At 39.1% G+C, this 10,846-nt stretch overlaps 1 pseudogene; it reads right to left on the bottom strand.

Annotated features, from left to right (window-relative positions):
• Positions 1–3,799: 3,799 nt before the first annotated feature.
• Positions 3,800–10,150, bottom strand: LOC109565504 (large ribosomal subunit protein eL33 pseudogene; annotated as a pseudogene).
• Between the last annotated feature and the right edge of the window lie 696 nt (positions 10,151–10,846).

The following is a 10,846-nucleotide window of genomic DNA, read 5'->3' on the forward strand; positions in this document are numbered from 1 at the left end:
GATCTCTAGTATTTCCCATTCTATTGTTTTCTTCTATTTCTTTGCATTGTTCATTTAAGGCCTTATCTCTTCTTGCAATTCTCTGGAAGTCTGCATTCAGTTGGATATATCTTTCCCTTTCTCCCTTGCCTTTCACATTTCTTTCCTCAGCTATTTGTAAAAGCTCCTCAGACAACCACTTTGCCTTCTTGCATTTCTTCTTCTTTGGGATGGTTTTGGTCACTGCCTCCTGTACAAGGTTATGAACCTCTGTCCATAGTTCTTCAGGCACTCTGTCTACCAGATCTAATCCCTTGAATCTATTCATCACCTCCACTGTATAATCATAAGGACTTTGATTTAGTTCATACTTGAATGACCTAGTGATTTTCCCTACTTTCTTCAATTTAAGTCTGAATTTTGCAATCAGGAGCTCATAATCTGAGCCACAGTCAGCTCCAGGTCTTGTTTGTACTAACTGTATAGAGCTTCACCATATTTGGATGCAAAGAACATGTGCTGACCTGTGCTTAGTCGCTCAGTCGTATCTGACTCTGCAACTGCATGGGCTGTAACCCGCCAGGCTCCTCTGTCCATGGGGATTCTCTTAGAGTGGACAACTTCCAACCCAGTCTATTCATTACTTTCTAGCTAAACAGAGTCCACTGAAAACTCCTCGGTACTGTTTTTGGTATTTCTTCACCTCCTGAAAATCTTTGGCCAGGCTTACCATGTCAATTCCTAACTCATGGTCACTCAACTTTCTCTGCTGCTTCTCCTTTGTTGTAGAGGATTCTTATAAGAGGTTGCAGACTCAAGTTGGCCCTTGTTGATGGGCCTCTCACTTCTTAATGATTTCTTCCTTTCATACTTCCCAGAGCATTTATTTCAGATCTACTCTTCTCTCCTCATGTTCTCATTCCCAAATCATTTCTCCAATCAGTGGCTTACCTATCTCCGGCTATGTGGAGAAGCATGGGCTGCACATACACTTCTCACTTCACTTCTCTTATCTCAGGGGAAGGCAGTTCTCTCCTCTATTTCTAAGTTCAATTTATTTAACCTAAAATACAAACAGTTTGCTCATTTCTCCCGCTCCCCAATCCCCACCTCTGGCAACCACCAATTTGTTCTCTATAAATGTGTTTGGGTTGGTGGGGGTGGGTTCTTTTCTTTTTTAGATTTCACATATAAGAGAGAAAAAAACTTGCTCTTTCTGACTTATTTCACTTAACATAATGCCCACAAGGTCAATCTATGTTGTCACGAATAGCAAGATTTCATTCATTTTTTATGGCTGAATGATATTCCATTGCATTTATATACCACAATTTACTTATCTATTCCTCTATCGGTGGACACTTAGGTTGTTTCTGTATCTTTGTTATTGGAAACAATGTTTCAGTGAGCATGGAGGTGCCTACATCCTTTTGAGTTAATGTTTTCATCTTCTTCAGATTAATATCCATAACTGTAATTGCTGGACAATATGGTAGCTGTATTTTTAATTTTTTGAAGAACTTTCACCGTGGCTGTATCAATTTATATTCCCAAAAGCACAAAAGGAATCATTTTTATCCACATCCTCAATGAAACTTGTTATCTCTGATTTTTTCTGGTAATATCTATTCTGACAAGTATAAGGTGACATGGGTAGGCAGTTTTGATTGGCATCTTCCTGATGATTAATGATGTAGAGTATCTTCTTATCATGTACATGGTGATCATCAGTATGTCTTTGGAAAATATGTCTATTCAGATCTTCTGCTCATTTTTTAATTGGATTGTTTGTGGGGAGTTTTATATTGAGTTTTATAAGGTCTTTATATACTCTGGATATTAGTCCCTTATCAGATACATGATTTGCAAATATTTTTTCCTGTTCAGTAGGTTTACTTTAATTTGTTGATGATTTCTTCTACTGTGCAGAAGCTTTTTAACTTGATGTTACCTCACTTGTTTATTTTTGCTTTCATTTTTTTTGTTGTTGTTTGTAGTGTCAGATTCAAAAATCATCATCAAGACCAATGTCAAGGAGTTTACCACTTATGTTTTCTTTTGGGAGTTTTATGGTTTCAGGTCTTATATTTAAGTCTTTAATCTATTTTGAATTAATTTTGTATGTGGTGTAAGACTGGTCCATTTTCATTCTTTTCCATGTGACTGTCCAATTTTTCAATTGTGTATTCTTGGCTCCTTTGTCATAAATTAATATATGGTTTATTTCTGGATTCCCTATTCTGATAAGATCAGGTCCATTCAAGGTGGTATGGCTATAAACCGGGCTCCTATTCTGATCCTTTATCAGAATTCTGATCCATGGATCTGTGTGTCAGTTTTTACGCCAATACCATACTACTTTGATTACTATTGCTTTGGAGAAGGAAATGGCACCCCACTCCAGTGTTCTTGCCTGGAGAATCCCAGGGACGGGGGAGCCTGGTGGGCTGCCGTCTATGGGGTCACACAGAGTCAGACACGACTGAAGTGACTTAGCAGCGGCAGCTTGTAATATAATTTGAAATCAGGAAGCATGATGCTTCCAGCTTTGTTCTTCTTTCTCAAGGTTACTTTGGCTATTTAGAGGATTTCATAGTTCCATACGAATTTTAGGATTGTTTGTTCAGTTCTATGGAAAATGTCATTGGAATTTTGATAAGCATTGCACTGAATGTGCTTGATTGCTAGATTGTGCCAGATTGCTTTGAGTATTAGGGACATTTTAACATTATTAATTATTTCTGTCCATGAGCATGAAATATCTTTCCATTTATTTGAACCTTCTTTAATTTCTTTCATTAATGTCTTGTGCTTTTCCATACACAGGTCTTCTACCTCCTTAGCTAAATTTACTCCTAGATATTTTATTCTTTTTGGTGCAATTGCAAATGGAATTATTTTATTAATTTCCCTTTCCAATTGCTCATTATTACTGTTTTAGAAATGCAACATATTTTTGTGTACTGATTTTGTATCCTACAAATTTCACGAATTTGTTCATTAGATAACTAATTTTTTGTTCGTTAGATAACAATTTTTTGATGGAGTCTTTAGAGTTTTCTACATATAATATCATGTCGACTAGTGATGGTTTTACTTCTTCCTTTCCAATTTGGACAACTTTTATTTCTTATTCTTGCCTAATTGCTCTGACTAAGACTTTCAGTACTATGTCAAATAAAAGTGATGAGGGTAAATTCTTGTCTTGTTCCTGATCTTAGATGAAAAGTTTTCAGCTTTCACCATTAAGTATGATGCTAGTTATGGACTTGTCCTATACGGCCTTTTCATGTTAAGGCATGTTTCCTCTATACCGACTTTGTTGAGAGTTTTTAATCATAAGTTGAATTTTGTTAAATGCTTTTCCTGCATCTATCGAGATGATCATACAATGTTTACCCTGCATTTTGTCAATGTAGTATATCACACTGACTGATTTGTGGATGATGAGCCATCTTTGCATTCCTGGGATAAACCCCACTTAATAATGGTGAATGATCATTTTAATGTTTTGTTGAATTTGATTTGCTAATATTTTGTTGAGGATTTTGCCTCTATGTACATCGGGGATATTGGCATGTAATTCTCTTTTCTTGTGGAATCCTTGTCTTATTTTGACATCAGGGTAATGCTGGCCTCATAAAATGAGATTGTAAGAGTCCTTCCTCTTCTATTTTGTGACAAGTTTGAGAAAGATTGGTGCTAATTCTTCTTTGAATATTTGGTTGCATTTACCAGTGAAGACATCTGGCACTGGACTTTCTTTTGTTGAGAGATTTGCTTTTTTTTAATCTACACTTTTATTCACTTTTCAATAAATTTAAATCTTTGAAGGAAAAAGCATCACATGAATTCTGTGTTTAATGGCCTTAGCACAAAAGTTGCTTCCGAATTTGGCATGAACTCTGCCACTGTTCCTGAGTGTGAGTTGTCTTTTCCCAGATAACTCTGGTTTTGTTGGATTTTCTGCCAGGAGTTACTGTGTTGTTCTTTGCTTTGTACACATAAGCACATCTCCTGCCCAGAGAGAATTCAATTTCATCTTGGACATACACACCTTCAGTTTTCAGGAGAGCTGTGTGCTCCCTCTGGTTCCATAGACCCTGATTAAAACCAGCAAAAATAGCCTTGGACCACAGCCTTCCAGACACATTTATTGTTTTAGAAGTCTTGTTCCCAGCAGGCTGAAGGTCAGGGGACCAGCACCATCAGTCCCATATCCCCTCAATCCTGTCCTCTCTGTTGCTGGAATCCATAGAAATCATGAGCTGGTAGAGCCTTGGAGCCACACCAGTGTCTCAGCAGGAGCAAATAGTTGAGCCTCAAGAGGTTTTTTTATTAATCACTCAATCTCCTTACTAGTAATTACCCTGTTCATATTTTCTATTGCATCATGGTTCAGTCCTGACAGATTGTTGTTTTTAGGGATTTATTCATTTCTTCTAGGTTGTTCAATTTGTTGGAGTGTAACTGTTACTCGTAGTCTCTTATGATTCTTTGTATTTCGTATATTTGAATCCCCATGAGTAAGACAACTACAACTGCAAACTAATATCAGCGTATTTGATCACAAGTAGGGCTATGTCCATGATATGTCTCTCTAAATGGTGAACAACAACCTCTGATCAAGTTCAAAACAAGACAAAGTCCAGTCACCCTGGTTTTATATGGTAGCTATATTCTTAGAAATGAAAAAAAAGAAGAAATTAAAATCTATGGAAATCTCAAGGTACAGCAAATCTATGCAAAAAAAAAAATTTGGTGTGTTTATATTAAATAGTGTCGATATCCTGAATCAAATAACTAAAAATGACTTCATAACTGTCCAGGAGGACATTAAGAGTGCACAGGGGAAGTTGCCAGATAAAAAGGCAATATTTGAGACATACTGATACAAAAAATATATTTGTTGCTTATCTGACATTTAAAATTCAATGGAGTGACCTTATTTTATCTGGCAACCCTAGACCTATGGCAGTCTTTGTTTTATGGGACTGTTTGGCAAGTCAGCTAGCATTTTGTCCCCCATATACTATGTACTAGCAGGCCGCTTCATTTCTCTACATTCATAACACTGTCACAAATGTGTGAGGTTCCTCCTCACACCTACTAATTTCTCCAACACCAATTAGTCATACTACAATTCAGCTTTGACACTAAGTACTCAGAATTAGCGCAGGCCCCCAGGTTAATATCTCAGTCTTACCAGACTGCCCCCGTTTGACACTAAGTACTCAGAATTAGCGCAGGCCCCGAAGGTTAATATCTCAGTCTCACCAGACTGCCCCTGTTTGACACTAAGTACTCAGAATTAGCGCAGGCCCCACAGGTTAATATCTCAGTGTCACCAGACTGCCCCCGTTTCAACACCGATCACAAGTCCTAGGTTGTCACCTGTACTTCTGATCAAATCGGGATTCCCACAAGCCCCTCATCAGGTTTGATAATTTTCTGTAGTGACTCACAAAACTCAGAGAAACATTAGCTGACATTTAAAAGTTTATTTTTTAGAGGATGATAAGGGATACAGACAAACAGCAAGATGAAGAAGTGCATAAGATGAATTCTGGAAGGGTCCTGAACGCTGGAGCTTCTGTCCCCAAGGAATTTGGGATGCGTCACCCTCCCAACCCTTGGAGAAGGGAATGGCTACCCACTCCAGTATTCTTGCCTGGAGAATTCCAAGAACAGAGGAGCCGGGAGGGTTACATCCATAAGCTACAGTCCATGGGGTAGGACACAACTGAGCAACTAACACACACGCACAGCTTCCCAACACCTAAGTGTTGTTTGCCAACCCAGAAACATTCTGAACACTATAGTTTAGGAATTTTTATAGCAACTTCAGCATGTAGACATGATTGATTATTAATTCAATATCTAACCCCTCTTCTCTCCCCAGAGGATAGGAGGTGAGGAAATTTCCAAGCCTCTAATCATGACTTGGACCTTCTGGTGACCATCCTGCATCGTGAGTAAGACACTCCTAGCATGCTTATTACTCAGGAAATTGGAAAGGTTTTTGGAGCTTTGTGTCAGGAACCAGGAGCAAAGACCAAATATGTATATCTCTTTTTATGTCACAGAACCCCAATAACTCTTTTAAAAATTCTCACAACTTCCAAAATGCCTTTTATGGGATCTGTCCCTATTGAGAACCACAGTCCTACAGTGAAGATCACCAGAAGAATCCTACGTATGCACACAGAGCCCTGATTAACTTTTTAGTGATCGAATCAAACCTTAACAAACAGCTAAAGATTCACAGACATTCGAAAAAGATCCTCAAGGTGAAAAACAATGATGAGAACAGGTGGAATTCTAGAAACAGAAAACAGATAATTGAGAAAGGAAGATACTCATCAAGCAAATCATTTACGAACAATTCTTTGTACCAAAAGACTTGAGTTTCAAGATTAAAAGACCTCATTGAGTGCCAGTACAAAGAATACAGGTCCACATCATGCTAACATTTCAGAACACCAGGGATGAATAGAGGTTTCTAAAGTGAAAGAAAAAGTTATATCAAAATAACTATGAATAAGAAGGGCCACTCCTCCACTGTAATATAAGGAACTAGAAAATATGGAAGAATGTGTTCAAAATTCTAAGGGAAAAAAAAAAACATTTTCAGTCCATTCTATACTCAGTTGAATTATCTATCAGCTATGAAGATAAAGGAAAATTCAGGCTTGAAAAGTATCAAAAGACTTTTCTCCCATATATTTTTTTCTCAAGAAGCTATTTGAAAATGTGGTCCATGAAAAATGAGGTAGTTAATACACCCCAAAAGAGAAAGTCATGTCATCTAGGTATCAGACTCAGGCACAGGCAATTTCCAGGTTTATGAAGGGAAGTTCCAGAGCTGTAGCTACATAACTGGCCCAGAGAGTAAGACATTTGCTTGGATCTAGATAATGGAGGCAGAAAAGTTGTCTGAAAGTTATCTGAGAAGTTATCTGATACATTTAACTATGTGAACAACTGTGTTAAGAATCCGACCATTAGAAATAAGACATTTAAGCAAAAGAGGGCAGAGGGGTGGAGGAGCAATTATTGACCCTAATAATATCAAAATGTTTACAGGAAAGGAGGAATGGTTTTTGGCTTTGCAATGAACAGTATTTATACAATCATAATAATTACAATACTGGAAATGGATTTAACCAAGAATTTGAGTACTGGAAAAAAGAAGGAAGTAGCAAGAAAGCAATATCCATTTAACTAGTGAGAAAGCCCATAGTTAAGTCATCCAACCAATTACATATATGCATATCCATAGAAAAATAGAGATAAATACTAAAGAAAAGAAAGAACTAAAAAATAAAGTTAACTGGACAAGGGTAGCTGTTTTTCCTTATGAGACTTTTGGAATAATTTAATATTTAAAGCTATATGTTTCTATACAAAAGTAAAAATTAATTTCAAGAAATTAATATGGCTGTGGTAGAAGTAGTCTGGAGGACTTCCCTGGTGGTCCGGTGGTTAAGAATCCCCCTGTCAATGCAGGGAACATGGGTTCCTTCCCTAGCGTGGGGAGGACTTCCCACATGCCATGGGACAGCTGAGCCTGTGCATCACAACTACAGAGCACAAGCTCTGGGGACCACAAGCCACAACCACTCAACCTGCTCGCCGCAGCTAGAGAAAGCCTGTGCAGCAGCCAGAATAAAATTAAACGGATAATTAAAAAATAATAATAATCTGGAAACGTTTTTGTTTCGTTCTGTGTGGGTTTTTGGGTTTTGTTTCTTTTTTCTGTGCTGGTTTTGGGTGCTGCCCAGGCTTTCGGAGGGGATTGGGCAGGGGGGCAGCTACTTTTCCTTGTGATGTGCAGGCTTCTATTTGCAATGGCTTCTCCTGTTCAGGAACACAGGCTCCAGACTCAGGGGCTCAGTAGTTGCAGTACACAGGCTTAGTTGCTCCTCAGCGTGTGAAATTTTCTCAGACCAGGGACTGAACCAGTGTCCCCTGCATTGGCAGGTGGATTGTTAACCACTGGACCACCAGAGAAGTCCTGGAAACTTTTGAAAGTAGAATCTGCTGCATTCGGACACTAAGTTTATTCCTTAAGCTACTCTCTGTCTCATGACGGGGCAAAATAGATCAGCCTCTTTGAATAGGGAAATCAATGACTCCTGTTTAGAAAAGGACCACAGGGAAGGAGTTTGGGAAGAACCCTGCTGTACGCACCTGCTATGACCATAATCCTGCTCTCTTATTCAGAGTTTTGCCAAGTCGCCAGGAGCAGAAAAATGCTTTCTTTACCACATAGAGCAAAGAAACGAGTGGTTTGATAACAAAGACTGATAAATGTCTCACTCAGAGGAAGCCTGGGCCTCCCAAAAGTTATAAATTACAACTTTGGTGACACTTATCAGGGTTCCGGAAGTTGCAACTGGGACATGGAGAAACCACAAAAGACTAGTGTTTTCTTCAAACACAGAGAAAGACCTGGAGTCAGTTTAAACAAAGATTCCCATCTATTGAAGCAGATTGGTAAGAAAAAAGTCTAAGAGATGTGTCTACCTCTTTAAATCTTGCTCTAAATTGCAGGTTGCCTTTCATGCATAAGATTAGAGATTTAAGATTAGAAATTGTCCAATCGCTGTTCAGTTTTAATGGAGAGTTTTATTTTGGTAGGAAAAAAAGACACACAAATGGACTGAGTGGGGTGCTATAGTTTGTAACTCAGTTAGCCATACTTAGGAAAAACCTGTCTGCCATGATTCAAATGGGTGGCAGCTCTACCTGGACTACAGAACTGGTGTGTGAAAAGAGACAGCATCTTATGGTCTCACCATCCTGTTTCTGGGACTTCATGAGAAATGGTACTTTCCTTTTGGGGCCTATAGCCCACTTCAAGGCAGATCTGAAGATTTGTACATGTTGGTTCATCACAAATTCTGATTGAGGCATTGACATTGATTTGGTTCCGAGATAAGAATGGACTATATCCCAGTGTACTTTAATAAGTATTCCATTAAGAAACTTTGAATTTTTAGTAAGAGAAGTTGAAAAACCTATGAATTAGAGATTTTAGTCAATCATTTCTGAAAATGTTTTTACAAAGTTCTGGTTGATTTATTAAGTAGACCCTAAAGACAAAACGGAGAAGGCAATGACACCCCACTCCAGTACTCTTGCCTGGAAAATCCCATGGATGGAGGACCCTGGTAGGCTGCAGTCCATGGGGTCACTAAGAGTCGGACACGACTGAGCGATTTCACTTTAACTTTTCACTTTCGTGCATTGGAGAAGGAAATGGCAACCCACTCCAGTGTTCTTGCCTGGAGAATCCCAGGGACGGGGGAGCCTGGTGGGCTGCCATCTATGGGGTTGCACAGAGTCGGACACGACTGAAGCGACTTAGCAGCAGTAGCAGCAGCAGACAAAAAGATAGACATAGGACATAATCAGCAAGTGTGAGTGTGCTGTTGGGGCCCAGGGCAGGCCACCCTAAAACATGTCTCAATGGCATATTATTTTTGAATTAAAGTTACTTAAGAAATGGTTTACGCAAGAGGGACACTTTGACCTTCCTTTCTGTCTCCCTGAAAGTAGGAAATAAATCTCCCATATGAAAAGTGCCCTCCCTATACTAAGAGGTAGAAAGTGAAAGTGAAGTCGCTCAGTCATGTCTGACTCTTTGTGGCCCCATGGACTGCAGCCTACCAGACTCCTCCATCCATGGAATCCTCCAGGCAAGAGTACTGGAGTGGGTTGTCATTTCCTTCTCCAAAAGGTAGGACATCCTTATGACCAGAGACAGGGAATTCAAAGCCAAGAAGCCTATGTAGACAAAATTTATTATTTATTTACTAATCTTCCACCCAAACCCAAACTTTGCTTAAATTCCTAACTAATTAAGCACCCAAACTTAAGTTTCTTCTTCCTGCCAATTCCTCTCAAAATTATTGTTTCTTTTCTAAAAAGTATAAAAGCTGTCTTCTTTGGCTACTTCTTAGGTCCCATTTCAATGAGACCTCCATGAACATGAATTAAACTCATCTTTTCTTCTTCTGTTAATCTCTCTTGTGTCAATTTTATTGTTCGTTCAGCCACAAGAACTCAAGAGGGATAGAGGGGGAAACTTATTTCTTCCTGATGGTACCCTGGGTAGAAGGAGCAGCTTTAAGCTGTCAGAGGTGTCTGACACAGGTTTCGGCATCCTTTTGAGATGTAGAAATCACCATCTCAAACTGCAGAATTCTCAGCTCTCCAGATAAGCTCTGGCAAAGTCTCCCTTCACGATTGATGAAATATGGAGTTTTCCTGGACTCTGGCTACAGAAGTCTGCCTGTTAATCAGGAAATAGTCACTCAGGGCATTGTGGATAAGATAGGATGTCAGCGTACGGCTGTCCACACCAGCAATCTTTGCATAGTCGTGGTGGACTTCATGAGGATAAGAACACATGAGAAGGAAAGCTCTGCCTCATTCCCCGTTTCCTGCCTTTCAACTTCCTCTAGTAGTAAAATGCTAGCCACACAACTTTCCCCACTCTTCAAGAAACCAAATACGATTTAATTACTGCAGACACTAGCTACCATTCATGGAGTGGTTACTATGTGCCAGGCACATGCCTCATTTCCCTGTAACAATCTCACAAGAAGAGACGTGCCATTTTCCAGATGAGGAAGCAGAGGCTTTAAGAGGTAGTAACATGCTAAAGATCATGTAGTGCTGGCATTCAGATTTATACAGTTTGAGCAGATATCCTATTTCTATTTATTTTTGTATAAATAAACCTGAGTTGGGTTTTTTTGTCACTTACAACCAAAGAGTGTTATCCAGTGGGGATGGTTAATGTGACACTGTACATCAGCCATGGCAAAACATGAAACCACCAAGCCCCAAGAAAGAC

The sequence above is a fragment of the Bos indicus genome, chromosome 11 (genome assembly GCF_029378745.1).
Source record: "Bos indicus isolate NIAB-ARS_2022 breed Sahiwal x Tharparkar chromosome 11, NIAB-ARS_B.indTharparkar_mat_pri_1.0, whole genome shotgun sequence".
NCBI classification, from domain to species: domain Eukaryota; kingdom Metazoa; phylum Chordata; class Mammalia; order Artiodactyla; family Bovidae; genus Bos; species Bos indicus.